General features: G+C 39.3%; 59 non-coding genes and 5 pseudogenes across 59 annotated transcripts; all 64 read left to right on the forward strand.

Annotated features, from left to right (window-relative positions):
* Nucleotides 1-151: 151 nt before the first annotated feature.
* LOC136698720 (5S ribosomal RNA) lies at nt 152-270 on the forward strand. The gene has a single exon (XR_010803290.1). It is a non-coding gene; the product is annotated as a 5S ribosomal RNA (ribosomal RNA).
* Nucleotides 271-479: 209 nt separating this feature from the next.
* Nucleotides 480-598, forward strand: LOC136698721 (5S ribosomal RNA). The gene has a single exon (XR_010803291.1). It is a non-coding gene; the product is annotated as a 5S ribosomal RNA (ribosomal RNA).
* A 223-nt stretch (nt 599-821) lies between these two features.
* On the forward strand, nt 822-940 carry LOC136698722 (5S ribosomal RNA). The gene has a single exon (XR_010803292.1). It is a non-coding gene; the product is annotated as a 5S ribosomal RNA (ribosomal RNA).
* Nucleotides 941-1,148: 208 nt separating this feature from the next.
* On the forward strand, nt 1,149-1,267 carry LOC136698272 (5S ribosomal RNA). Its single transcript, XR_010803036.1, has one exon. It is a non-coding gene; the product is annotated as a 5S ribosomal RNA (ribosomal RNA).
* A 208-nt stretch (nt 1,268-1,475) lies between these two features.
* LOC136698723 (5S ribosomal RNA) lies at nt 1,476-1,594 on the forward strand. Its single transcript, XR_010803293.1, has one exon. It is a non-coding gene; the product is annotated as a 5S ribosomal RNA (ribosomal RNA).
* A 220-nt stretch (nt 1,595-1,814) lies between these two features.
* LOC136698724 (5S ribosomal RNA) lies at nt 1,815-1,933 on the forward strand. Its single transcript, XR_010803294.1, has one exon. It is a non-coding gene; the product is annotated as a 5S ribosomal RNA (ribosomal RNA).
* A 222-nt stretch (nt 1,934-2,155) lies between these two features.
* On the forward strand, nt 2,156-2,274 carry LOC136698725 (5S ribosomal RNA). The gene has a single exon (XR_010803295.1). It is a non-coding gene; the product is annotated as a 5S ribosomal RNA (ribosomal RNA).
* A 221-nt stretch (nt 2,275-2,495) lies between these two features.
* On the forward strand, nt 2,496-2,614 carry LOC136698726 (5S ribosomal RNA). The gene has a single exon (XR_010803296.1). It is a non-coding gene; the product is annotated as a 5S ribosomal RNA (ribosomal RNA).
* Nucleotides 2,615-2,823: 209 nt separating this feature from the next.
* Nucleotides 2,824-2,942, forward strand: LOC136698727 (5S ribosomal RNA). The gene has a single exon (XR_010803297.1). It is a non-coding gene; the product is annotated as a 5S ribosomal RNA (ribosomal RNA).
* Nucleotides 2,943-3,150: 208 nt separating this feature from the next.
* On the forward strand, nt 3,151-3,269 carry LOC136698274 (5S ribosomal RNA). The gene has a single exon (XR_010803038.1). It is a non-coding gene; the product is annotated as a 5S ribosomal RNA (ribosomal RNA).
* Nucleotides 3,270-3,477: 208 nt separating this feature from the next.
* On the forward strand, nt 3,478-3,596 carry LOC136698729 (5S ribosomal RNA). The gene has a single exon (XR_010803299.1). It is a non-coding gene; the product is annotated as a 5S ribosomal RNA (ribosomal RNA).
* A 220-nt stretch (nt 3,597-3,816) lies between these two features.
* Nucleotides 3,817-3,935, forward strand: LOC136698730 (5S ribosomal RNA). Its single transcript, XR_010803300.1, has one exon. It is a non-coding gene; the product is annotated as a 5S ribosomal RNA (ribosomal RNA).
* A 222-nt stretch (nt 3,936-4,157) lies between these two features.
* On the forward strand, nt 4,158-4,276 carry LOC136698731 (5S ribosomal RNA). Its single transcript, XR_010803301.1, has one exon. It is a non-coding gene; the product is annotated as a 5S ribosomal RNA (ribosomal RNA).
* Nucleotides 4,277-4,497: 221 nt separating this feature from the next.
* Nucleotides 4,498-4,616, forward strand: LOC136698998 (5S ribosomal RNA). Its single transcript, XR_010803559.1, has one exon. It is a non-coding gene; the product is annotated as a 5S ribosomal RNA (ribosomal RNA).
* A 222-nt stretch (nt 4,617-4,838) lies between these two features.
* Nucleotides 4,839-4,957, forward strand: LOC136698429 (5S ribosomal RNA; annotated as a pseudogene).
* A 223-nt stretch (nt 4,958-5,180) lies between these two features.
* On the forward strand, nt 5,181-5,299 carry LOC136698999 (5S ribosomal RNA). Its single transcript, XR_010803560.1, has one exon. It is a non-coding gene; the product is annotated as a 5S ribosomal RNA (ribosomal RNA).
* A 221-nt stretch (nt 5,300-5,520) lies between these two features.
* Nucleotides 5,521-5,639, forward strand: LOC136698732 (5S ribosomal RNA). The gene has a single exon (XR_010803302.1). It is a non-coding gene; the product is annotated as a 5S ribosomal RNA (ribosomal RNA).
* Nucleotides 5,640-5,861: 222 nt separating this feature from the next.
* LOC136698568 (5S ribosomal RNA) lies at nt 5,862-5,980 on the forward strand. The gene has a single exon (XR_010803143.1). It is a non-coding gene; the product is annotated as a 5S ribosomal RNA (ribosomal RNA).
* A 222-nt stretch (nt 5,981-6,202) lies between these two features.
* LOC136699000 (5S ribosomal RNA) lies at nt 6,203-6,321 on the forward strand. The gene has a single exon (XR_010803561.1). It is a non-coding gene; the product is annotated as a 5S ribosomal RNA (ribosomal RNA).
* A 221-nt stretch (nt 6,322-6,542) lies between these two features.
* Nucleotides 6,543-6,661, forward strand: LOC136698257 (5S ribosomal RNA). The gene has a single exon (XR_010803022.1). It is a non-coding gene; the product is annotated as a 5S ribosomal RNA (ribosomal RNA).
* Nucleotides 6,662-6,883: 222 nt separating this feature from the next.
* Nucleotides 6,884-7,002, forward strand: LOC136698580 (5S ribosomal RNA). Its single transcript, XR_010803154.1, has one exon. It is a non-coding gene; the product is annotated as a 5S ribosomal RNA (ribosomal RNA).
* A 222-nt stretch (nt 7,003-7,224) lies between these two features.
* LOC136699001 (5S ribosomal RNA) lies at nt 7,225-7,343 on the forward strand. Its single transcript, XR_010803562.1, has one exon. It is a non-coding gene; the product is annotated as a 5S ribosomal RNA (ribosomal RNA).
* Nucleotides 7,344-7,565: 222 nt separating this feature from the next.
* Nucleotides 7,566-7,684, forward strand: LOC136698503 (5S ribosomal RNA; annotated as a pseudogene).
* Nucleotides 7,685-7,906: 222 nt separating this feature from the next.
* On the forward strand, nt 7,907-8,025 carry LOC136699002 (5S ribosomal RNA). The gene has a single exon (XR_010803563.1). It is a non-coding gene; the product is annotated as a 5S ribosomal RNA (ribosomal RNA).
* Nucleotides 8,026-8,247: 222 nt separating this feature from the next.
* LOC136698430 (5S ribosomal RNA) lies at nt 8,248-8,366 on the forward strand (annotated as a pseudogene).
* Nucleotides 8,367-8,590: 224 nt separating this feature from the next.
* LOC136698733 (5S ribosomal RNA) lies at nt 8,591-8,709 on the forward strand. Its single transcript, XR_010803303.1, has one exon. It is a non-coding gene; the product is annotated as a 5S ribosomal RNA (ribosomal RNA).
* Nucleotides 8,710-8,931: 222 nt separating this feature from the next.
* Nucleotides 8,932-9,050, forward strand: LOC136699003 (5S ribosomal RNA). The gene has a single exon (XR_010803564.1). It is a non-coding gene; the product is annotated as a 5S ribosomal RNA (ribosomal RNA).
* A 222-nt stretch (nt 9,051-9,272) lies between these two features.
* On the forward strand, nt 9,273-9,391 carry LOC136698591 (5S ribosomal RNA). Its single transcript, XR_010803165.1, has one exon. It is a non-coding gene; the product is annotated as a 5S ribosomal RNA (ribosomal RNA).
* A 222-nt stretch (nt 9,392-9,613) lies between these two features.
* LOC136699004 (5S ribosomal RNA) lies at nt 9,614-9,732 on the forward strand. The gene has a single exon (XR_010803565.1). It is a non-coding gene; the product is annotated as a 5S ribosomal RNA (ribosomal RNA).
* A 222-nt stretch (nt 9,733-9,954) lies between these two features.
* LOC136698602 (5S ribosomal RNA) lies at nt 9,955-10,073 on the forward strand. The gene has a single exon (XR_010803176.1). It is a non-coding gene; the product is annotated as a 5S ribosomal RNA (ribosomal RNA).
* A 222-nt stretch (nt 10,074-10,295) lies between these two features.
* On the forward strand, nt 10,296-10,414 carry LOC136699005 (5S ribosomal RNA). The gene has a single exon (XR_010803566.1). It is a non-coding gene; the product is annotated as a 5S ribosomal RNA (ribosomal RNA).
* A 222-nt stretch (nt 10,415-10,636) lies between these two features.
* Nucleotides 10,637-10,755, forward strand: LOC136698735 (5S ribosomal RNA). The gene has a single exon (XR_010803305.1). It is a non-coding gene; the product is annotated as a 5S ribosomal RNA (ribosomal RNA).
* A 222-nt stretch (nt 10,756-10,977) lies between these two features.
* Nucleotides 10,978-11,096, forward strand: LOC136699006 (5S ribosomal RNA). The gene has a single exon (XR_010803567.1). It is a non-coding gene; the product is annotated as a 5S ribosomal RNA (ribosomal RNA).
* Nucleotides 11,097-11,318: 222 nt separating this feature from the next.
* On the forward strand, nt 11,319-11,437 carry LOC136698431 (5S ribosomal RNA; annotated as a pseudogene).
* Nucleotides 11,438-11,660: 223 nt separating this feature from the next.
* On the forward strand, nt 11,661-11,779 carry LOC136698736 (5S ribosomal RNA). The gene has a single exon (XR_010803306.1). It is a non-coding gene; the product is annotated as a 5S ribosomal RNA (ribosomal RNA).
* A 222-nt stretch (nt 11,780-12,001) lies between these two features.
* LOC136699008 (5S ribosomal RNA) lies at nt 12,002-12,120 on the forward strand. Its single transcript, XR_010803569.1, has one exon. It is a non-coding gene; the product is annotated as a 5S ribosomal RNA (ribosomal RNA).
* Nucleotides 12,121-12,342: 222 nt separating this feature from the next.
* Nucleotides 12,343-12,461, forward strand: LOC136698614 (5S ribosomal RNA). Its single transcript, XR_010803187.1, has one exon. It is a non-coding gene; the product is annotated as a 5S ribosomal RNA (ribosomal RNA).
* Nucleotides 12,462-12,683: 222 nt separating this feature from the next.
* LOC136699009 (5S ribosomal RNA) lies at nt 12,684-12,802 on the forward strand. Its single transcript, XR_010803570.1, has one exon. It is a non-coding gene; the product is annotated as a 5S ribosomal RNA (ribosomal RNA).
* A 222-nt stretch (nt 12,803-13,024) lies between these two features.
* On the forward strand, nt 13,025-13,143 carry LOC136698627 (5S ribosomal RNA). Its single transcript, XR_010803199.1, has one exon. It is a non-coding gene; the product is annotated as a 5S ribosomal RNA (ribosomal RNA).
* A 222-nt stretch (nt 13,144-13,365) lies between these two features.
* On the forward strand, nt 13,366-13,484 carry LOC136699010 (5S ribosomal RNA). The gene has a single exon (XR_010803571.1). It is a non-coding gene; the product is annotated as a 5S ribosomal RNA (ribosomal RNA).
* Nucleotides 13,485-13,705: 221 nt separating this feature from the next.
* Nucleotides 13,706-13,824, forward strand: LOC136698737 (5S ribosomal RNA). Its single transcript, XR_010803307.1, has one exon. It is a non-coding gene; the product is annotated as a 5S ribosomal RNA (ribosomal RNA).
* A 222-nt stretch (nt 13,825-14,046) lies between these two features.
* Nucleotides 14,047-14,165, forward strand: LOC136698638 (5S ribosomal RNA). The gene has a single exon (XR_010803210.1). It is a non-coding gene; the product is annotated as a 5S ribosomal RNA (ribosomal RNA).
* Nucleotides 14,166-14,387: 222 nt separating this feature from the next.
* Nucleotides 14,388-14,506, forward strand: LOC136699011 (5S ribosomal RNA). The gene has a single exon (XR_010803572.1). It is a non-coding gene; the product is annotated as a 5S ribosomal RNA (ribosomal RNA).
* A 222-nt stretch (nt 14,507-14,728) lies between these two features.
* On the forward strand, nt 14,729-14,847 carry LOC136698432 (5S ribosomal RNA; annotated as a pseudogene).
* A 224-nt stretch (nt 14,848-15,071) lies between these two features.
* On the forward strand, nt 15,072-15,190 carry LOC136698738 (5S ribosomal RNA). The gene has a single exon (XR_010803308.1). It is a non-coding gene; the product is annotated as a 5S ribosomal RNA (ribosomal RNA).
* Nucleotides 15,191-15,412: 222 nt separating this feature from the next.
* LOC136699012 (5S ribosomal RNA) lies at nt 15,413-15,531 on the forward strand. The gene has a single exon (XR_010803573.1). It is a non-coding gene; the product is annotated as a 5S ribosomal RNA (ribosomal RNA).
* Nucleotides 15,532-15,753: 222 nt separating this feature from the next.
* On the forward strand, nt 15,754-15,872 carry LOC136698649 (5S ribosomal RNA). Its single transcript, XR_010803221.1, has one exon. It is a non-coding gene; the product is annotated as a 5S ribosomal RNA (ribosomal RNA).
* Nucleotides 15,873-16,094: 222 nt separating this feature from the next.
* Nucleotides 16,095-16,213, forward strand: LOC136699013 (5S ribosomal RNA). The gene has a single exon (XR_010803574.1). It is a non-coding gene; the product is annotated as a 5S ribosomal RNA (ribosomal RNA).
* Nucleotides 16,214-16,435: 222 nt separating this feature from the next.
* On the forward strand, nt 16,436-16,554 carry LOC136698660 (5S ribosomal RNA). Its single transcript, XR_010803232.1, has one exon. It is a non-coding gene; the product is annotated as a 5S ribosomal RNA (ribosomal RNA).
* Nucleotides 16,555-16,776: 222 nt separating this feature from the next.
* LOC136699014 (5S ribosomal RNA) lies at nt 16,777-16,895 on the forward strand. The gene has a single exon (XR_010803575.1). It is a non-coding gene; the product is annotated as a 5S ribosomal RNA (ribosomal RNA).
* A 221-nt stretch (nt 16,896-17,116) lies between these two features.
* On the forward strand, nt 17,117-17,235 carry LOC136698739 (5S ribosomal RNA). The gene has a single exon (XR_010803309.1). It is a non-coding gene; the product is annotated as a 5S ribosomal RNA (ribosomal RNA).
* A 222-nt stretch (nt 17,236-17,457) lies between these two features.
* On the forward strand, nt 17,458-17,576 carry LOC136698671 (5S ribosomal RNA). The gene has a single exon (XR_010803243.1). It is a non-coding gene; the product is annotated as a 5S ribosomal RNA (ribosomal RNA).
* A 222-nt stretch (nt 17,577-17,798) lies between these two features.
* LOC136699016 (5S ribosomal RNA) lies at nt 17,799-17,917 on the forward strand. The gene has a single exon (XR_010803576.1). It is a non-coding gene; the product is annotated as a 5S ribosomal RNA (ribosomal RNA).
* Nucleotides 17,918-18,139: 222 nt separating this feature from the next.
* LOC136698741 (5S ribosomal RNA) lies at nt 18,140-18,258 on the forward strand. The gene has a single exon (XR_010803311.1). It is a non-coding gene; the product is annotated as a 5S ribosomal RNA (ribosomal RNA).
* A 222-nt stretch (nt 18,259-18,480) lies between these two features.
* On the forward strand, nt 18,481-18,599 carry LOC136698682 (5S ribosomal RNA). Its single transcript, XR_010803254.1, has one exon. It is a non-coding gene; the product is annotated as a 5S ribosomal RNA (ribosomal RNA).
* A 222-nt stretch (nt 18,600-18,821) lies between these two features.
* LOC136698695 (5S ribosomal RNA) lies at nt 18,822-18,940 on the forward strand. The gene has a single exon (XR_010803265.1). It is a non-coding gene; the product is annotated as a 5S ribosomal RNA (ribosomal RNA).
* Nucleotides 18,941-19,162: 222 nt separating this feature from the next.
* Nucleotides 19,163-19,281, forward strand: LOC136699017 (5S ribosomal RNA). The gene has a single exon (XR_010803577.1). It is a non-coding gene; the product is annotated as a 5S ribosomal RNA (ribosomal RNA).
* A 221-nt stretch (nt 19,282-19,502) lies between these two features.
* Nucleotides 19,503-19,621, forward strand: LOC136698742 (5S ribosomal RNA). Its single transcript, XR_010803312.1, has one exon. It is a non-coding gene; the product is annotated as a 5S ribosomal RNA (ribosomal RNA).
* A 222-nt stretch (nt 19,622-19,843) lies between these two features.
* LOC136698706 (5S ribosomal RNA) lies at nt 19,844-19,962 on the forward strand. The gene has a single exon (XR_010803276.1). It is a non-coding gene; the product is annotated as a 5S ribosomal RNA (ribosomal RNA).
* Nucleotides 19,963-20,184: 222 nt separating this feature from the next.
* On the forward strand, nt 20,185-20,303 carry LOC136699018 (5S ribosomal RNA). Its single transcript, XR_010803578.1, has one exon. It is a non-coding gene; the product is annotated as a 5S ribosomal RNA (ribosomal RNA).
* Nucleotides 20,304-20,525: 222 nt separating this feature from the next.
* Nucleotides 20,526-20,644, forward strand: LOC136698743 (5S ribosomal RNA). The gene has a single exon (XR_010803313.1). It is a non-coding gene; the product is annotated as a 5S ribosomal RNA (ribosomal RNA).
* A 222-nt stretch (nt 20,645-20,866) lies between these two features.
* LOC136698717 (5S ribosomal RNA) lies at nt 20,867-20,985 on the forward strand. The gene has a single exon (XR_010803287.1). It is a non-coding gene; the product is annotated as a 5S ribosomal RNA (ribosomal RNA).
* Nucleotides 20,986-21,207: 222 nt separating this feature from the next.
* On the forward strand, nt 21,208-21,326 carry LOC136699020 (5S ribosomal RNA). Its single transcript, XR_010803581.1, has one exon. It is a non-coding gene; the product is annotated as a 5S ribosomal RNA (ribosomal RNA).
* A 222-nt stretch (nt 21,327-21,548) lies between these two features.
* Nucleotides 21,549-21,667, forward strand: LOC136698744 (5S ribosomal RNA). The gene has a single exon (XR_010803314.1). It is a non-coding gene; the product is annotated as a 5S ribosomal RNA (ribosomal RNA).
* The last annotated feature ends 138 nt before the right edge of the window (nt 21,668-21,805 follow it).

Here is a 21,805-nt window from a genome sequence, read left to right on the forward strand (position 1 = left end):
AGAAAAAACAACAAAAAAAAAAAAAAACGAACTGGAAAGCCAATCATTTTCATTTGAGGTGTCAGGTGGTCTACCGTTTACAGGCAGCTCTAAAACAAGTATTACTCTTAGAAGAGTATATAGAAATAGTCTTCTACAGCCAGCAGTGATCGCTTACGGCCATACCACTCCTTGAAAGCCCGATCCCGTCTGATCTCGGAAGCGAAGAAGAGTTGGGCCTAGTTAGTACTTGGATGGGAGACTGCCTGGGAATACTAGGTGCTGTAAGCTTTTTAGCTTAAGTTTCTATTATAAAGACAGTAACCACAGTCATTTAAACACAAGAGAAGAAAAAACAACAAAAAAAAAAAAAAAACGAACTGGAAAGCCAATCATTTTCATTTGAGGTGTCAGGTGGTCTACCGTTTACAGGCAGCTCTAAAACAAGTATTACTCTTAGAAGAGTATATAGAAATAGTCTTCTACAGCCAGCAGTGATCGCTTACGGCCATACCACTCCTTGAAAGCCCGATCCCGTCTGATCTCGGAAGCGAAGAAGAGTTGGGCCTAGTTAGTACTTGGATGGGAGACTGCCTGGGAATACTAGGTGCTGTAAGCTTTTTAGCTTAAGTTTCTATTATAAAGACAGTAACCACAGTCATTTAAACACAAGAGAAGAAGAAAACTTAAAAAAAAACAACAACAAAAAAAAAAAAAACGAACTGGAAAGCCAATCATTTTCATTTGAGGTGTCAGGTGGTCTACCGTTTACAGGCAGCTCTAAAACAAGTATTACTCTTAGAAGAGTATATAGAAATAGTCTTCTACAGCCAGCAGTGATCGCTTACGGCCATACCACTCCTTGAAAGCCCGATCCCGTCTGATCTCGGAAGCGAAGAAGAGTTGGGCCTAGTTAGTACTTGGATGGGAGACTGCCTGGGAATACTAGGTGCTGTAAGCTTTTTAGCTTAAGTTTCTATTATAAAGACAGTAACCACAGTCATTTAAACACAAGAGAAGAAAAAACAACAAAAAAAAAAAAAAACGAACTGGAAAGCCAATCATTTTCATTTGAGGTGTCAGGTGGTCTACCGTTTACAGGCAGCTCTAAAACAAGTATTACTCTTAGAAGAGTATATAGAAATAGTCTTCTACAGCCAGCAGTGATCGCTTACGGCCATACCACTCCTTGAAAGCCCGATCTCGTCTGATCTCGGAAGCGAAGAAGAGTTGGGCCTAGTTAGTACTTGGATGGGAGACTGTCTGGGAATACTAGGTGCTGTAAGCTTTTTAGCTTAAGCTTCTATTATAAAGACAGTAACCACAGTCATTTAAACACAAGAGAAGAAAAAACAACAAAAAAAAAAAAAAACGAACTGGAAAGCCAATCATTTTCATTTGAGGTGTCAGGTGGTCTACCGTTTACAGGCAGCTCTAAAACAAGTATTACTCTTAGAAGAGTATATAGAAATAGTCTTCTACAGCCAGCAGTGATCGCTTACGGCCATACCACTCCTTGAAAGCCCGATCCCGTCTGATCTCGGAAGCGAAGAAGAGTTGGGCCTAGTTAGTACTTGGATGGGAGACTGCCTGGGAATACTAGGTGCTGTAAGCTTTTTAGCTTAAGTTTCTATTATAAAGACAGTAACCACAGTCATTTAAACACAAGAGAAGAAGAAAACTTAAAAAAAAAAAACAACAAAAAAAAAAACGAACTGGAAAGCCAATCATTTTCATTTGAGGTGTCAGGTGGTCTACCGTTTACAGGCAGCTCTAAAACAAGTATTACTCTTAGAAGAGTATATAGAAATAGTCTTCTACAGCCAGCAGTGATCGCTTACGGCCATACCACTCCTTGAAAGCCCGATCCCGTCTGATCTCGGAAGCGAAGAAGAGTTGGGCCTAGTTAGTACTTGGATGGGAGACTGCCTGGGAATACTAGGTGCTGTAAGCTTTTTAGCTTAAGTTTCTATTATAAAGACAGTAACCACAGTCATTTAAACACAAGAGAAGAAGAAAACTTAAAAAAAAACAACAACAAAAAAAAAAAAACGAACTGGAAAGCCAATCATTTTCATTTGAGGTGTCAGGTGGTCTACCGTTTACAGGCAGCTCTAAAACAAGTATTACTCTTAGAAGAGTATATAGAAATAGTCTTCTACAGCCAGCAGTGATCGCTTACGGCCATACCACTCCTTGAAAGCCCGATCCCGTCTGATCTCGGAAGCGAAGAAGAGTTGGGCCTAGTTAGTACTTGGATGGGAGACTGCCTGGGAATACTAGGTGCTGTAAGCTTTTTAGCTTAAGTTTCTATTATAAAGACAGTAACCACAGTCATTTAAACACAAGAGAAGAAGAAAACTTAAAAAAAAAAAACAACAAAAAAAAAAAACGAACTGGAAAGCCAATCATTTTCATTTGAGGTGTCAGGTGGTCTACCGTTTACAGGCAGCTCTAAAACAAGTATTACTCTTAGAAGAGTATATAGAAATAGTCTTCTACAGCCAGCAGTGATCGCTTACGGCCATACCACTCCTTGAAAGCCCGATCCCGTCTGATCTCGGAAGCGAAGAAGAGTTGGGCCTAGTTAGTACTTGGATGGGAGACTGCCTGGGAATACTAGGTGCTGTAAGCTTTTTAGCTTAAGTTTCTATTATAAAGACAGTAACCACAGTCATTTAAACACAAGAGAAGAAGAAAACTTAAAAAAAAAAAAAAAACGAACTGGAAAGCCAATCATTTTCATTTGAGGTGTCAGGTGGTCTACCGTTTACAGGCAGCTCTAAAACAAGTATTACTCTTAGAAGAGTATATAGAAATAGTCTTCTACAGCCAGCAGTGATCGCTTACGGCCATACCACTCCTTGAAAGCCCGATCCCGTCTGATCTCGGAAGCGAAGAAGAGTTGGGCCTAGTTAGTACTTGGATGGGAGACTGCCTGGGAATACTAGGTGCTGTAAGCTTTTTAGCTTAAGTTTCTATTATAAAGACAGTAACCACAGTCATTTAAACACAAGAGAAGAAAAAACAACAAAAAAAAAAAAAAACGAACTGGAAAGCCAATCATTTTCATTTGAGGTGTCAGGTGGTCTACCGTTTACAGGCAGCTCTAAAACAAGTATTACTCTTAGAAGAGTATATAGAAATAGTCTTCTACAGCCAGCAGTGATCGCTTACGGCCATACCACTCCTTGAAAGCCCGATCTCGTCTGATCTCGGAAGCGAAGAAGAGTTGGGCCTAGTTAGTACTTGGATGGGAGACTGTCTGGGAATACTAGGTGCTGTAAGCTTTTTAGCTTAAGCTTCTATTATAAAGACAGTAACCACAGTCATTTAAACACAAGAGAAGAAAAAACAACAAAAAAAAAAAAAAACGAACTGGAAAGCCAATCATTTTCATTTGAGGTGTCAGGTGGTCTACCGTTTACAGGCAGCTCTAAAACAAGTATTACTCTTAGAAGAGTATATAGAAATAGTCTTCTACAGCCAGCAGTGATCGCTTACGGCCATACCACTCCTTGAAAGCCCGATCCCGTCTGATCTCGGAAGCGAAGAAGAGTTGGGCCTAGTTAGTACTTGGATGGGAGACTGCCTGGGAATACTAGGTGCTGTAAGCTTTTTAGCTTAAGTTTCTATTATAAAGACAGTAACCACAGTCATTTAAACACAAGAGAAGAAGAAAACTTAAAAAAAAACAACAACAAAAAAAAAAACGAACTGGAAAGCCAATCATTTTCATTTGAGGTGTCAGGTGGTCTACCGTTTACAGGCAGCTCTAAAACAAGTATTACTCTTAGAAGAGTATATAGAAATAGTCTTCTACAGCCAGCAGTGATCGCTTACGGCCATACCACTCCTTGAAAGCCCGATCCCGTCTGATCTCGGAAGCGAAGAAGAGTTGGGCCTAGTTAGTACTTGGATGGGAGACTGCCTGGGAATACTAGGTGCTGTAAGCTTTTTAGCTTAAGTTTCTATTATAAAGACAGTAACCACAGTCATTTAAACACAAGAGAAGAAGAAAACTTAAAAAAAAACAACAACAAAAAAAAAAAAACGAACTGGAAAGCCAATCATTTTCATTTGAGGTGTCAGGTGGTCTACCGTTTACAGGCAGCTCTAAAACAAGTATTACTCTTAGAAGAGTATATAGAAATAGTCTTCTACAGCCAGCAGTGATCGCTTACGGCCATACCACTCCTTGAAAGCCCGATCCCGTCTGATCTCGGAAGCGAAGAAGAGTTGGGCCTAGTTAGTACTTGGATGGGAGACTGCCTGGGAATACTAGGTGCTGTAAGCTTTTTAGCTTAAGTTTCTATTATAAAGACAGTAACCACAGTCATTTAAACACAAGAGAAGAAGAAAACTTAAAAAAAAAAAACAACAAAAAAAAAAAACGAACTGGAAAGCCAATCATTTTCATTTGAGGTGTCAGGTGGTCTACCGTTTACAGGCAGCTCTAAAACAAGTATTACTCTTAGAAGAGTATATAGAAATAGTCTTCTACAGCCAGCAGTGATCGCTTACGGCCATACCACTCCTTGAAAGCCCGATCTCGTCTGATCTCGGAAGCGAAGAAGAGTTGGGCCTAGTTAGTACTTGGATGGGAGACTGCCTGGGAATACTAGGTGCTGTAAGCTTTTTAGCTTAAGCTTCTATTATAAAGACAGTAACCACAGTCATTTAAACACAAGAGAAGAAGAAAACTTAAAAAAAACAAAAAAAAAAAAAAAAAAAACGAACTGGAAAGCCAATCATTTTCATTTGAGGTGTCAGGTGGTCTACCGTTTACAGGCAGCTCTAAAACAAGTATTACTCTTAGAAGAGTATATAGAAATAGTCTTCTACAGCCAGCAGTGATCGCTTACGGCCATACCACTCCTTGAAAGCCCGATCTCGTCTGATCTCGGAAGCGAAGAAGAGTTGGGCCTAGTTAGTACTTGGATGAGAGACTGCCTGGGAATACTAGGTGCTGTAAGCTTTTTAGCTTAAGTTTCTATTATAAAGACAGTAACCACAGTCATTTAAACACAAGAGAAGAAGAAAACTTAAAAAAAACAGACAAAAAAAAAAAAAAAAACGAACTGGAAAGCCAATCATTTTCATTTGAGGTGTCAGGTGGTATACCGTTTACAGGCAGCTCTAAAACAAGTATTACTCTTAGAAGAGTATATAGAAATAGTCTTCTACAGCCAGCAGTGATCGCTTACGGCCATACCACTCCTTGAAAGCCCGATCTCGTCTGATCTCGGAAGCGAAGAAGAGTTGGGCCTAGTTAGTACTTGGATGGGAGACTGCCTGGGAATACTAGGTGCTGTAAGCTTTTTAGCTTAAGCTTCTATTATAAAGACAGTAACCACAGTCATTTAAACACAAGAGAAGAAGAAAACTTAAAAAAAACAAAAAAAAAAAAAAAAAAACGAACTGGAAAGCCAATCATTTTCATTTGAGGTGTCAGGTGGTCTACCGTTTACAGGCAGCTCTAAAACAAGTATTACTCTTAGAAGAGTATATAGAAATAGTCTTCTACAGCCAGCAGTGATCGCTTACGGCCATACCACTCCTTGAAAGCCCGATCCCGTCTGATCTCGGAAGCGAAGAAGAGTTGGGCCTAGTTAGTACTTGGATGGGAGACTGCCTGGGAATACTAGGTGCTGTAAGCTTTTTAGCTTAAGTTTCTATTATAAAGACAGTAACCACAGTCATTTAAACACAAGAGAAGAAGAAAACTTAAAAAAAAAAAACAACAAAAAAAAAAAAACGAACTGGAAAGCCAATCATTTTCATTTGAGGTGTCAGGTGGTCTACCGTTTACAGGCAGCTCTAAAACAAGTATTACTCTTAGAAGAGTATATAGAAATAGTCTTCTACAGCCAGCAGTGATCGCTTACGGCCATACCACTCCTTGAAAGCCCGATCCCGTCTGATCTCGGAAGTGAAGAAGAGTTGGGCCTAGTTAGTACTTGGATGGGAGACTGCCTGGGAATACTAGGTGCTGTAAGCTTTTTAGCTTAAGCTTCTATTATAAAGACAGTAACCACAGTCATTTAAACACAAGAGAAGAAGAAAACTTAAAAAAAAAAAACAACTAAAAAGAAAAAACGAACTGGAAAGCCAATCATTTTCATTTGAGGTGTCAGGTGGTATACCGTTTACAGGCAGCTCTAAAACAAGTATTACTCTTAGAAGAGTATATAGAAATAGTCTTCTACAGCCAGCAGTGATCGCTTACGGCCATACCACTCCTTGAAAGCCCGATCTCGTCTGATCTCGGAAGCGAAGAAGAGTTGGGCCTAGTTAGTACTTGGATGGGAGACTGCCTGGGAATACTAGGTGCTGTAAGCTTTTTAGCTTAAGCTTCTATTATAAAGACAGTAACCACAGTCATTTAAACACAAGAGAAGAAGAAAACTTAAAAAAAACAAAAAAAAAAAAAAAAAAACGAACTGGAAAGCCAATCATTTTCATTTGAGGTGTCAGGTGGTCTACCGTTTACAGGCAGCTCTAAAACAAGTATTACTCTTAGAAGAGTATATAGAAATAGTCTTCTACAGCCAGCAGTGATCGCTTACGGCCATACCACTCCTTGAAAGCCCGATCCCGTCTGATCTCGGAAGCGAAGAAGAGTTGGGCCTAGTTAGTACTTGGATGGGAGACTGCCTGGGAATACTAGGTACTGTAAGCTTTTTAGCTTAAGTTTCTATTATAAAGACAGTAACCACAGTCATTTAAACACAAGAGAAGAAGAAAACTTAAAAAAAAAAAACAACAAAAAAAAAAAAACGAACTGGAAAGCCAATCATTTTCATTTGAGGTGTCAGGTGGTCTACCGTTTACAGGCAGCTCTAAAACAAGTATTACTCTTAGAAGAGTATATAGAAATAGTCTTCTACAGCCAGCAGTGATCGCTTACGGCCATACCACTCCTTGAAAGCCCGATCCCGTCTGATCTCGGAAGTGAAGAAGAGTTGGGCCTAGTTAGTACTTGGATGGGAGACTGCCTGGGAATACTAGGTGCTGTAAGCTTTTTAGCTTAAGCTTCTATTATAAAGACAGTAACCACAGTCATTTAAACACAAGAGAAGAAGAAAACTTAAAAAAAAAAAACAACTAAAAAGAAAAAACGAACTGGAAAGCCAATCATTTTCATTTGAGGTGTCAGGTGGTATACCGTTTACAGGCAGCTCTAAAACAAGTATTACTCTTAGAAGAGTATATAGAAATAGTCTTCTACAGCCAGCAGTGATCGCTTACGGCCATACCACTCCTTGAAAGCCCGATCTCGTCTGATCTCGGAAGCGAAGAAGAGTTGGGCCTAGTTAGTACTTGGATGGGAGACTGCCTGGGAATACTAGGTGCTGTAAGCTTTTTAGCTTAAGCTTCTATTATAAAGACAGTAACCACAGTCATTTAAACACAAGAGAAGAAGAAAACTTAAAAAAAACAAAAAAAAAAAAAAAAAAAACGAACTGGAAAGCCAATCATTTTCATTTGAGGTGTCAGGTGGTCTACCGTTTACAGGCAGCTCTAAAACAAGTATTACTCTTAGAAGAGTATATAGAAATAGTCTTCTACAGCCAGCAGTGATCGCTTACGGCCATACCACTCCTTGAAAGCCCGATGCCGTCTGATCTCGGAAGCGAAGAAGAGTTGGGCCTAGTTAGTACTTGGATGGGAGACTGCCTGGGAATACTAGGTGCTGTAAGCTTTTTAGCTTAAGCTTCTATTATAAAGACAGTAACCACAGTCATTTAAACACAAGAGAAGAAGAAAACTTAAAAAAAAAAAACAACTAAAAAGAAAAAACGAACTGGAAAGCCAATCATTTTCATTTGAGGTGTCAGGTGGTATACCGTTTACAGGCAGCTCTAAAACAAGTATTACTCTTAGAAGAGTATATAGAAATAGTCTTCTACAGCCAGCAGTGATCGCTTACGGCCATACCACTCCTTGAAAGCCCGATCTCGTCTGATCTCGGAAGCGAAGAAGAGTTGGGCCTAGTTAGTACTTGGATGGGAGACTGCCTGGGAATACTAGGTGCTGTAAGCTTTTTAGCTTAAGCTTCTATTATAAAGACAGTAACCACAGTCATTTAAACACAAGAGAAGAAGAAAACTTAAAAAAAACAAAAAAAAAAAAAAAAAAAACGAACTGGAAAGCCAATCATTTTCATTTGAGGTGTCAGGTGGTCTACCGTTTACAGGCAGCTCTAAAACAAGTATTACTCTTAGAAGAGTATATAGAAATAGTCTTCTACAGCCAGCAGTGATCGCTTACGGCCATACCACTCCTTGAAAGCCCGATCTCGTCTGATCTCGGAAGCGAAGAAGAGTTGGGCCTAGTTAGTACTTGGATGAGAGACTGCCTGGGAATACTAGGTGCTGTAAGCTTTTTAGCTTAAGTTTCTATTATAAAGACAGTAACCACAGTCATTTAAACACAAGAGAAGAAGAAAACTTAAAAAAAACAGACAAAAAAAAAAAAAAAAAACGAACTGGAAAGCCAATCATTTTCATTTGAGGTGTCAGGTGGTCTACCGTTTACAGGCAGCTCTAAAACAAGTATTACTCTTAGAAGAGTATATAGAAATAGTCTTCTACAGCCAGCAGTGATCGCTTACGGCCATACCACTCCTTGAAAGCCCGATCCCGTCTGATCTCGGAAGCGAAGAAGAGTTGGGCCTAGTTAGTACTTGGATGGGAGACTGCCTGGGAATACTAGGTGCTGTAAGCTTTTTAGCTTAAGCTTCTATTATAAAGACAGTAACCACAGTCATTTAAACACAAGAGAAGAAGAAAACTTAAAAAAAAAAAACAACTAAAAAGAAAAAACGAACTGGAAAGCCAATCATTTTCATTTGAGGTGTCAGGTGGTATACCGTTTACAGGCAGCTCTAAAACAAGTATTACTCTTAGAAGAGTATATAGAAATAGTCTTCTACAGCCAGCAGTGATCGCTTACGGCCATACCACTCCTTGAAAGCCCGATCTCGTCTGATCTCGGAAGCGAAGAAGAGTTGGGCCTAGTTAGTACTTGGATGGGAGACTGCCTGGGAATACTAGGTGCTGTAAGCTTTTTAGCTTAAGTTTCTATTATAAAGACAGTAACCACAGTCATTTAAACACAAGAGAAGAAGAAAACTTAAAAAAAAAAAACAACAAAAAAAAAAAAACGAACTGGAAAGCCAATCATTTTCATTTGAGGTGTCAGGTGGTCTACCGTTTACAGGCAGCTCTAAAACAAGTATTACTCTTAGAAGAGTATATAGAAATAGTCTTCTACAGCCAGCAGTGATCGCTTACGGCCATACCACTCCTTGAAAGCCCGATCCCGTCTGATCTCGGAAGTGAAGAAGAGTTGGGCCTAGTTAGTACTTGGATGGGAGACTGCCTGGGAATACTAGGTGCTGTAAGCTTTTTAGCTTAAGCTTCTATTATAAAGACAGTAACCACAGTCATTTAAACACAAGAGAAGAAGAAAACTTAAAGAAAAAAAACAACTAAAAAGAAAAAACGAACTGGAAAGCCAATCATTTTCATTTGAGGTGTCAGGTGGTCTACCGTTTACAGGCAGCTCTAAAACAAGTATTACTCTTAGAAGAGTATATAGAAATAGTCTTCTACAGCCAGCAGTGATCGCTTACGGCCATACCACTCCTTGAAAGCCCGATCTCGTCTGATCTCGGAAGCGAAGAAGAGTTGGGCCTAGTTAGTACTTGGATGGGAGACTGCCTGGGAATACTAGGTGCTGTAAGCTTTTTAGCTTAAGTTTCTATTATAAAGACAGTAACCACAGTCATTTAAACACAAGAGAAGAAGAAAACTTAAAAAAAAAAAACAACAACAAAAAAAAAACGAACTGGAAAGCCAATCATTTTCATTTGAGGTGTCAGGTGGTCTACCGTTTACAGGCAGCTCTAAAACAAGTATTACTCTTAGAAGAGTATATAGAAATAGTCTTCTACAGCCAGCAGTGATCGCTTACGGCCATACCACTCCTTGAAAGCCCGATCCCGTCTGATCTCGGAAGTGAAGAAGAGTTGGGCCTAGTTAGTACTTGGATGGGAGACTGCCTGGGAATACTAGGTGCTGTAAGCTTTTTAGCTTAAGCTTCTATTATAAAGACAGTAACCACAGTCATTTAAACACAAGAGAAGAAGAAAACTTAAAAAAAAAAAACAACAACAAAAAAAAAACGAACTGGAAAGCCAATCATTTTCATTTGAGGTGTCAGGTGGTATACCGTTTACAGGCAGCTCTAAAACAAGTATTACTCTTAGAAGAGTATATAGAAATAGTCTTCTACAGCCAGCAGTGATCGCTTACGGCCATACCACTCCTTGAAAGCCCGATCTCGTCTGATCTCGGAAGCGAAGAAGAGTTGGGCCTAGTTAGTACTTGGATGGGAGACTGCCTGGGAATACTAGGTGCTGTAAGCTTTTTAGCTTAAGCTTCTATTATAAAGACAGTAACCACAGTCATTTAAACACAAGAGAAGAAGAAAACTTAAAAAAAACAAAAAAAAAAAAAAAAAAAACGAACTGGAAAGCCAATCATTTTCATTTGAGGTGTCAGGTGGTCTACCGTTTACAGGCAGCTCTAAAACAAGTATTACTCTTAGAAGAGTATATAGAAATAGTCTTCTACAGCCAGCAGTGATCGCTTACGGCCATACCACTCCTTGAAAGCCCGATCCCGTCTGATCTCGGAAGCGAAGAAGAGTTGGGCCTAGTTAGTACTTGGATGGGAGACTGCCTGGGAATACTAGGTGCTGTAAGCTTTTTAGCTTAAGCTTCTATTATAAAGACAGTAACCACAGTCATTTAAACACAAGAGAAGAAGAAAACTTAAAAAAAAAAAACAACTAAAAAGAAAAAACGAACTGGAAAGCCAATCATTTTCATTTGAGGTGTCAGGTGGTATACCGTTTACAGGCAGCTCTAAAACAAGTATTACTCTTAGAAGAGTATATAGAAATAGTCTTCTACAGCCAGCAGTGATCGCTTACGGCCATACCACTCCTTGAAAGCCCGATCTCGTCTGATCTCGGAAGCGAAGAAGAGTTGGGCCTAGTTAGTACTTGGATGGGAGACTGCCTGGGAATACTAGGTGCTGTAAGCTTTTTAGCTTAAGCTTCTATTATAAAGACAGTAACCACAGTCATTTAAACACAAGAGAAGAAGAAAACTTAAAAAAAACAAAAAAAAAAAAAAAAAAAACGAACTGGAAAGCCAATCATTTTCATTTGAGGTGTCAGGTGGTCTACCGTTTACAGGCAGCTCTAAAACAAGTATTACTCTTAGAAGAGTATATAGAAATAGTCTTCTACAGCCAGCAGTGATCGCTTACGGCCATACCACTCCTTGAAAGCCCGATCTCGTCTGATCTCGGAAGCGAAGAAGAGTTGGGCCTAGTTAGTACTTGGATGAGAGACTGCCTGGGAATACTAGGTGCTGTAAGCTTTTTAGCTTAAGTTTCTATTATAAAGACAGTAACCACAGTCATTTAAACACAAGAGAAGAAGAAAACTTAAAAAAAACAGACAAAAAAAAAAAAAAAAACGAACTGGAAAGCCAATCATTTTCATTTGAGGTGTCAGGTGGTCTACCGTTTACAGGCAGCTCTAAAACAAGTATTACTCTTAGAAGAGTATATAGAAATAGTCTTCTACAGCCAGCAGTGATCGCTTACGGCCATACCACTCCTTGAAAGCCCGATCCCGTCTGATCTCGGAAGCGAAGAAGAGTTGGGCCTAGTTAGTACTTGGATGGGAGACTGCCTGGGAATACTAGGTGCTGTAAGCTTTTTAGCTTAAGCTTCTATTATAAAGACAGTAACCACAGTCATTTAAACACAAGAGAAGAAGAAAACTTAAAAAAAAAAAACAACTAAAAAGAAAAAACGAACTGGAAAGCCAATCATTTTCATTTGAGGTGTCAGGTGGTATACCGTTTACAGGCAGCTCTAAAACAAGTATTACTCTTAGAAGAGTATATAGAAATAGTCTTCTACAGCCAGCAGTGATCGCTTACGGCCATACCACTCCTTGAAAGCCCGATCTCGTCTGATCTCGGAAGCGAAGAAGAGTTGGGCCTAGTTAGTACTTGGATGGGAGACTGCCTGGGAATACTAGGTGCTGTAAGCTTTTTAGCTTAAGTTTCTATTATAAAGACAGTAACCACAGTCATTTAAACACAAGAGAAGAAGAAAACTTAAAAAAAAAAAACAACAAAAAAAAAAAAACGAACTGGAAAGCCAATCATTTTCATTTGAGGTGTCAGGTGGTCTACCGTTTACAGGCAGCTCTAAAACAAGTATTACTCTTAGAAGAGTATATAGAAATAGTCTTCTACAGCCAGCAGTGATCGCTTACGGCCATACCACTCCTTGAAAGCCCGATCCCGTCTGATCTCGGAAGTGAAGAAGAGTTGGGCCTAGTTAGTACTTGGATGGGAGACTGCCTGGGAATACTAGGTGCTGTAAGCTTTTTAGCTTAAGCTTCTATTATAAAGACAGTAACCACAGTCATTTAAACACAAGAGAAGAAGAAAACTTAAAAAAAAAAAACAACTAAAAAGAAAAAACGAACTGGAAAGCCAATCATTTTCATTTGAGGTGTCAGGTGGTCTACCGTTTACAGGCAGCTCTAAAACAAGTATTACTCTTAGAAGAGTATATAGAAATAGTCTTCTACAGCCAGCAGTGATCGCTTACGGCCATACCACTCCTTGAAAGCCCGATCTCGTCTGATCTCGGAAGCGAAGAAGAGTTGGGCCTAGTTAGTACTTGGATGGGAGACTGCCTGGGAATACTAGGTGCTGTAAGCTTTTTAGCTTAAGTTTCTATTATAAAGACAGTAACCACAGTCATTTAAACACAAGAGAAGAAGAAAACTTAAAAAAAAAAAACAACAACAAAAAAAAAACGAACTGGAAAGCCAATCATTTTCATTTGAGGTGTCAGGTGGTCTACCGTTTACAGGCAGCTCTAAAACAAGTATTACTCTTAGAAGAGTATATAGAAATAGTCTTCTACAGCCAGCAGTGATCGCTTACGGCCATACCACTCCTTGAAAGCCCGATCCCGTCTGATCTCGGAAGTGAAGAAGAGTTGGGCCTAGTTAGTACTTGGATGGGAGACTGCCTGGGAATACTAGGTGCTGTAAGCTTTTTAGCTTAAGCTTCTATTATAAAGACAGTAACCACAGTCATTTAAACACAAGAGAAGAAGAAAACTTAAAAAAAAAAAACAACAACAAAAAAAAAACGAACTGGAAAGCCAATCATTTTCATTTGAGGTGTCAGGTGGTATACCGTTTACAGGCAGCTCTAAAACAAGTATTACTCTTAGAAGAGTATATAGAAATAGTCTTCTACAGCCAGCAGTGATCGCTTACGGCCATACCACTCCTTGAAAGCCCGATCTCGTCTGATCTCGGAAGCGAAGAAGAGTTGGGCCTAGTTAGTACTTGGATGGGAGACTGCCTGGGAATACTAGGTGCTGTAAGCTTTTTAGCTTAAGCTTCTATTATAAAGACAGTAACCACAGTCATTTAAACACAAGAGAAGAAGAAAACTTAAAAAAAACAAAAAAAAAAAAAAAAAAACGAACTGGAAAGCCAATCATTTTCATTTGAGGTGTCAGGTGGTCTACCGTTTACAGGCAGCTCTAAAACAAGTATTACTCTTAGAAGAGTATATAGAAATAGTCTTCTACAGCCAGCAGTGATCGCTTACGGCCATACCACTCCTTGAAAGCCCGATCCCGTCTGATCTCGGAAGCGAAGAAGAGTTGGGCCTAGTTAGTACTTGGATGGGAGACTGCCTGGGAATACTAGGTGCTGTAAGCTTTTTAGCTTAAGTTTCTATTATAAAGACAGTAACCACAGTCATTTAAACACAAGAGAAGAAGAAAACTTAAAAAAAAAAAACAACAAAAAAAAAAAAACGAACTGGAAAGCCAATCATTTTCATTTGAGGTGTCAGGTGGTCTACCGTTTACAGGCAGCTCTAAAACAAGTATTACTCTTAGAAGAGTATATAGAAATAGTCTTCTACAGCCAGCAGTGATCGCTTACGGCCATACCACTCCTTGAAAGCCCGATCCCGTCTGATCTCGGAAGTGAAGAAGAGTTGGGCCTAGTTAGTACTTGGATGGGAGACTGCCTGGGAATACTAGGTGCTGTAAGCTTTTTAGCTTAAGCTTCTATTATAAAGACAGTAACCACAGTCATTTAAACACAAGAGAAGAAGAAAACTTAAAAAAAAAAAACAACTAAAAAGAAAAAACGAACTGGAAAGCCAATCATTTTCATTTGAGGTGTCAGGTGGTATACCGTTTACAGGCAGCTCTAAAACAAGTATTACTCTTAGAAGAGTATATAGAAATAGTCTTCTACAGCCAGCAGTGATCGCTTACGGCCATACCACTCCTTGAAAGCCCGATCTCGTCTGATCTCGGAAGCGAAGAAGAGTTGGGCCTAGTTAGTACTTGGATGGGAGACTGCCTGGGAATACTAGGTGCTGTAAGCTTTTTAGCTTAAGCTTCTATTATAAAGACAGTAACCACAGTCATTTAAACACAAGAGAAGAAGAAAACTTAAAAAAAACAAAAAAAAAAAAAAAAAAAACGAACTGGAAAGCCAATCATTTTCATTTGAGGTGTCAGGTGGTCTACCGTTTACAGGCAGCTCTAAAACAAGTATTACTCTTAGAAGAGTATATAGAAATAGTCTTCTACAGCCAGCAGTGATCGCTTACGGCCATACCACTCCTTGAAAGCCCGATCTCGTCTGATCTCGGAAGCGAAGAAGAGTTGGGCCTAGTTAGTACTTGGATGAGAGACTGCCTGGGAATACTAGGTGCTGTAAGCTTTTTAGCTTAAGTTTCTATTATAAAGACAGTAACCACAGTCATTTAAACACAAGAGAAGAAGAAAACTTAAAAAAAACAGACAAAAAAAAAAAAAAAAAACGAACTGGAAAGCCAATCATTTTCATTTGAGGTGTCAGGTGGTCTACCGTTTACAGGCAGCTCTAAAACAAGTATTACTCTTAGAAGAGTATATAGAAATAGTCTTCTACAGCCAGCAGTGATCGCTTACGGCCATACCACTCCTTGAAAGCCCGATCCCGTCTGATCTCGGAAGCGAAGAAGAGTTGGGCCTAGTTAGTACTTGGATGGGAGACTGCCTGGGAATACTAGGTGCTGTAAGCTTTTTAGCTTAAGCTTCTATTATAAAGACAGTAACCACAGTCATTTAAACACAAGAGAAGAAGAAAACTTAAAAAAAAAAAACAACTAAAAAGAAAAAACGAACTGGAAAGCCAATCATTTTCATTTGAGGTGTCAGGTGGTATACCGTTTACAGGCAGCTCTAAAACAAGTATTACTCTTAGAAGAGTATATAGAAATAGTCTTCTACAGCCAGCAGTGATCGCTTACGGCCATACCACTCCTTGAAAGCCCGATCTCGTCTGATCTCGGAAGCGAAGAAGAGTTGGGCCTAGTTAGTACTTGGATGGGAGACTGCCTGGGAATACTAGGTGCTGTAAGCTTTTTAGCTTAAGTTTCTATTATAAAGACAGTAACCACAGTCATTTAAACACAAGAGAAGAAGAAAACTTAAAAAAAAAAAACAACAAAAAAAAAAAAACGAACTGGAAAGCCAATCATTTTCATTTGAGGTGTCAGGTGGTCTACCGTTTACAGGCAGCTCTAAAACAAGTATTACTCTTAGAAGAGTATATAGAAATAGTCTTCTACAGCCAGCAGTGATCGCTTACGGCCATACCACTCCTTGAAAGCCCGATCCCGTCTGATCTCGGAAGTGAAGAAGAGTTGGGCCTAGTTAGTACTTGGATGGGAGACTGCCTGGGAATACTAGGTGCTGTAAGCTTTTTAGCTTAAGCTTCTATTATAAAGACAGTAACCACAGTCATTTAAACACAAGAGAAGAAGAAAACTTAAAGAAAAAAAACAACTAAAAAGAAAAAACGAACTGGAAAGCCAATCATTTTCATTTGAGGTGTCAGGTGGTCTACCGTTTACAGGCAGCTCTAAAACAAGTATTACTCTTAGAAGAGTATATAGAAATAGTCTTCTACAGCCAGCAGTGATCGCTTACGGCCATACCACTCCTTGAAAGCCCGATCTCGTCTGATCTCGGAAGCGAAGAAGAGTTGGGCCTAGTTAGTACTTGGATGGGAGACTGCCTGGGAATACTAGGTGCTGTAAGCTTTTTAGCTTAAGTTTCTATTATAAAGACAGTAACCACAGTCATTTAAACACAAGAGAAGAAGAAAACTTAAAAAAAAAAAACAACAACAAAAAAAAAACGAACTGGAAAGCCAATCATTTTCATTTGAGGTGTCAGGTGGTCTACCGTTTACAGGCAGCTCTAAAACAAGTATTACTCTTAGAAGAGTATATAGAAATAGTCTTCTACAGCCAGCAGTGATCGCTTACGGCCATACCACTCCTTGAAAGCCCGATCCCGTCTGATCTCGGAAGTGAAGAAGAGTTGGGCCTAGTTAGTACTTGGATGGGAGACTGCCTGGGAATACTAGGTGCTGTAAGCTTTTTAGCTTAAGCTTCTATTATAAAGACAGTAACCACAGTCATTTAAACACAAGAGAAGAAGAAAACTTAAAAAAAAAAAACAACAACAAAAAAAAAACGAACTGGAAAGCCAATCATTTTCATTTGAGGTGTCAGGTGGTATACCGTTTACAGGCAGCTCTAAAACAAGTATTACTCTTAGAAGAGTATATAGAAATAGTCTTCTACAGCCAGCAGTGATCGCTTACGGCCATACCACTCCTTGAAAGCCCGATCTCGTCTGATCTCGGAAGCGAAGAAGAGTTGGGCCTAGTTAGTACTTGGATGGGAGACTGCCTGGGAATACTAGGTGCTGTAAGCTTTTTAGCTTAAGCTTCTATTATAAAGACAGTAACCACAGTCATTTAAACACAAGAGAAGAAGAAAACTTAAAAAAAACAAAAAAAAAAAAAAAAAAACGAACTGGAAAGCCAATCATTTTCATTTGAGGTGTCAGGTGGTCTACCGTTTACAGGCAGCTCTAAAACAAGTATTACTCTTAGAAGAGTATATAGAAATAGTCTTCTACAGCCAGCAGTGATCGCTTACGGCCATACCACTCCTTGAAAGCCCGATCCCGTCTGATCTCGGAAGCGAAGAAGAGTTGGGCCTAGTTAGTACTTGGATGGGAGACTGCCTGGGAATACTAGGTGCTGTAAGCTTTTTAGCTTAAGTTTCTATTATAAAGACAGTAACCACAGTCATTTAAACACAAGAGAAGAAGAAAACTTAAAAAAAAAAAACAACAAAAAAAAAAAAACGAACTGGAAAGCCAATCATTTTCATTTGAGGTGTCAGGTGGTCTACCGTTTACAGGCAGCTCTAAAACAAGTATTACTCTTAGAAGAGTATATAGAAATAGTCTTCTACAGCCAGCAGTGATCGCTTACGGCCATACCACTCCTTGAAAGCCCGATCCCGTCTGATCTCGGAAGTGAAGAAGAGTTGGGCCTAGTTAGTACTTGGATGGGAGACTGCCTGGGAATACTAGGTGCTGTAAGCTTTTTAGCTTAAGCTTCTATTATAAAGACAGTAACCACAGTCATTTAAACACAAGAGAAGAAGAAAACTTAAAAAAAAAAAACAACTAAAAAGAAAAAACGAACTGGAAAGCCAATCATTTTCATTTGAGGTGTCAGGTGGTATACCGTTTACAGGCAGCTCTAAAACAAGTATTACTCTTAGAAGAGTATATAGAAATAGTCTTCTACAGCCAGCAGTGATCGCTTACGGCCATACCACTCCTTGAAAGCCCGATCTCGTCTGATCTCGGAAGCGAAGAAGAGTTGGGCCTAGTTAGTACTTGGATGGGAGACTGCCTGGGAATACTAGGTGCTGTAAGCTTTTTAGCTTAAGCTTCTATTATAAAGACAGTAACCACAGTCATTTAAACACAAGAGAAGAAGAAAACTTAAAAAAAACAAAAAAAAAAAAAAAAAAAACGAACTGGAAAGCCAATCATTTTCATTTGAGGTGTCAGGTGGTCTACCGTTTACAGGCAGCTCTAAAACAAGTATTACTCTTAGAAGAGTATATAGAAATAGTCTTCTACAGCCAGCAGTGATCGCTTACGGCCATACCACTCCTTGAAAGCCCGATCCCGTCTGATCTCGGAAGCGAAGAAGAGTTGGGCCTAGTTAGTACTTGGATGGGAGACTGCCTGGGAATACTAGGTGCTGTAAGCTTTTTAGCTTAAGTTTCTATTATAAAGACAGTAACCACAGTCATTTAAACACAAGAGAAGAAGAAAACTTAAAAAAAAAAAACAACAAAAAAAAAAAAACGAACTGGAAAGCCAATCATTTTCATTTGAGGTGTCAGGTGGTCTACCGTTTACAGGCAGCTCTAAAACAAGTATTACTCTTAGAAGAGTATATAGAAATAGTCTTCTACAGCCAGCAGTGATCGCTTACGGCCATACCACTCCTTGAAAGCCCGATCCCGTCTGATCTCGGAAGTGAAGAAGAGTTGGGCCTAGTTAGTACTTGGATGGGAGACTGCCTGGGAATACTAGGTGCTGTAAGCTTTTTAGCTTAAGCTTCTATTATAAAGACAGTAACCACAGTCATTTAAACACAAGAGAAGAAGAAAACTTAAAAAAAAAAAACAACTAAAAAGAAAAAACGAACTGGAAAGCCAATCATTTTCATTTGAGGTGTCAGGTGGTCTACCGTTTACAGGCAGCTCTAAAACAAGTATTACTCTTAGAAGAGTATATAGAAATAGTCTTCTACAGCCAGCAGTGATCGCTTACGGCCATACCACTCCTTGAAAGCCCGATCCCGTCTGATCTCGGAAGTGAAGAAGAGTTGGGCCTAGTTAGTACTTGGATGGGAGACTGCCTGGGAATACTAGGTGCTGTAAGCTTTTTAGCTTAAGCTTCTATTATAAAGACAGTAACCACAGTCATTTAAACACAAGAGAAGAAGAAAACTTAAAAAAAAAAAACAACTAAAAAGAAAAAACGAACTGGAAAGCCAATCATTTTCATTTGAGGTGTCAGGTGGTCTACCGTTTACAGGCAGCTCTAAAACAAGTATTACTCTTAGAAGAGTATATAGAAATAGTCTTCTACAGCCAGCAGTGATCGCTTACGGCCATACCACTCCTTGAAAGCCCGATCTCGTCTGATCTCGGAAGCGAAGAAGAGTTGGGCCTAGTTAGTACTTGGATGGGAGACTGCCTGGGAATACTAGGTGCTGTAAGCTTTTTAGCTTAAGCTTCTATTATAAAGACAGTAACCACAGTCATTTAAACACAAGAGAAGAAGAAAACTTAAAAAAAACAAAAAAAAAAAAAAAAAAACGAACTGGAAAGCCAATCATTTTCATTTGAGGTGTCAGGTGGTCTACCGTTTACAGGCAGCTCTAAAACAAGTATTACTCTTAGAAGAGTATATAGAAATAGTCTTCTACAGCCAGCAGTGATCGCTTACGGCCATACCACTCCTTGAAAGCCCGATCCCGTCTGATCTCGGAAGCGAAGAAGAGTTGGGCCTAGTTAGTACTTGGATGGGAGACTGCCTGGGAATACTAGGTGCTGTAAGCTTTTTAGCTTAAGCTTCTATTATAAAGACAGTAACCACAGTCATTTAAACACAAGAGAAGAAGAAAACTTAAAAAAAACAAAAAAAAAAAAAAAAAAAACGAACTGGAAAGCCAATCATTTTCATTTGAGGTGTCAGGTGGTCTACCGTTTACAGGCAGCTCTAAAACAAGTATTACTCTTAGAAGAGTATATAGAAATAGTCTTCTACAGCCAGCAGTGATCGCTTACGGCCATACCACTCCTTGAAAGCCCGATCCCGTCTGATCTCGGAAGTGAAGAAGAGTTGGGCCTAGTTAGTACTTGGATGGGAGACTGCCTGGGAATACTAGGTGCTGTAAGCTTTTTAGCTTAAGCTTCTATTATAAAGACAGTAACCACAGTCATTTAAACACAAGAGAAGAAGAAAACTTAAAAAAAAAAAACAACTAAAAAGAAAAAACGAACTGGAAAGCCAATCATTTTCATTTGAGGTGTCAGGTGGTCTACCGTTTACAGGCAGCTCTAAAACAAGTATTACTCTTAGAAGAGTATATAGAAATAGTCTTCTACAGCCAGCAGTGATCGCTTACGGCCATACCACTCCTTGAAAGCCCGATCTCGTCTGATCTCGGAAGCGAAGAAGAGTTGGGCCTAGTTAGTACTTGGATGGGAGACTGCCTGGGAATACTAGGTGCTGTAAGCTTTTTAGCTTAAGCTTCTATTATAAAGACAGTAACCACAGTCATTTAAACACAAGAGAAGAAGAAAACTTAAAAAAAACAAACAAAAAAAAAAAAAAAACGAACTGGAAAGCCAATCATTTTCATTTGAGGTGTCAGGTGGTCTACCGTTTACAGGCAGCTCTAAAACAAGTATTACTCTTAGAAGAGTATATAGAAATAGTCTTCTACAGCCAGCAGTGATCGCTTACGGCCATACCACTCCTTGAAAGCCCGATCCCGTCTGATCTCGGAAGCGAAGAAGAGTTGGGCCTAGTTAGTACTTGGATGGGAGACTGCCTGGGAATACTAGGTGCTGTAAGCTTTTTAGCTTAAGTTTCTATTATAAAGACAGTAACCACAGTCATTTAAACACAAGAGAAGAAGAAAACTTAAAAAAAAAAAACAACAAAAAAAAAAAAACGAACTGGAAAGCCAATCATTTTCATTTGAGGTGTCAGGTGGTCTACCGTTTACAGGCAGCTCTAAAACAAGTATTACTCTTAGAAGAGTATATAGAAATAGTCTTCTACAGCCAGCAGTGATCGCTTACGGCCATACCACTCCTTGAAAGCCCGATCCCGTCTGATCTCGGAAGTGAAGAAGAGTTGGGCCTAGTTAGTACTTGGATGGGAGACTGCCTGGGAATACTAGGTGCTGTAAGCTTTTTAGCTTAAGCTTCTATTATAAAGACAGTAACCACAGTCATTTAAACACAAGAGAAGAAGAAAACTTAAAAAAAAAAAACAACTAAAAAGAAAAAACGAACTGGAAAGCCAATCATTTTCATTTGAGGTGTCAGGTGGTATACCGTTTACAGGCAGCTCTAAAACAAGTATTACTCTTAGAAGAGTATATAGAAATAGTCTTCTACAGCCAGCAGTGATCGCTTACGGCCATACCACTCCTTGAAAGCCCGATCTCGTCTGATCTCGGAAGCGAAGAAGAGTTGGGCCTAGTTAGTACTTGGATGGGAGACTGCCTGGGAATACTAGGTGCTGTAAGCTTTTTAGCTTAAGCTTCTATTATAAAGACAGTAACCACAGTCATTTAAACACAAGAGAAGAAGAAAACTTAAAAAAAACAAAAAAAAAAAAAAAAAAAACGAACTGGAAAGCCAATCATTTTCATTTGAGGTGTCAGGTGGTCTACCGTTTACAGGCAGCTCTAAAACAAGTATTACTCTTAGAAGAGTATATAGAAATAGTCTTCTACAGCCAGCAGTGATCGCTTACGGCCATACCACTCCTTGAAAGCCCGATCCCGTCTGATCTCGGAAGCGAAGAAGAGTTGGGCCTAGTTAGTACTTGGATGGGAGACTGCCTGGGAATACTAGGTGCTGTAAGCTTTTTAGCTTAAGTTTCTATTATAAAGACAGTAACCACAGTCATTTAAACACAAGAGAAGAAGAAAACTTAAAAAAAAAAAACAACAAAAAAAAAAAAACGAACTGGAAAGCCAATCATTTTCATTTGAGGTGTCAGGT

Source organism: Hoplias malabaricus, chromosome 5 (genome assembly GCF_029633855.1).
Source record: "Hoplias malabaricus isolate fHopMal1 chromosome 5, fHopMal1.hap1, whole genome shotgun sequence".
Taxonomy (NCBI): Eukaryota; Metazoa; Chordata; class Actinopteri; order Characiformes; family Erythrinidae; genus Hoplias; species Hoplias malabaricus.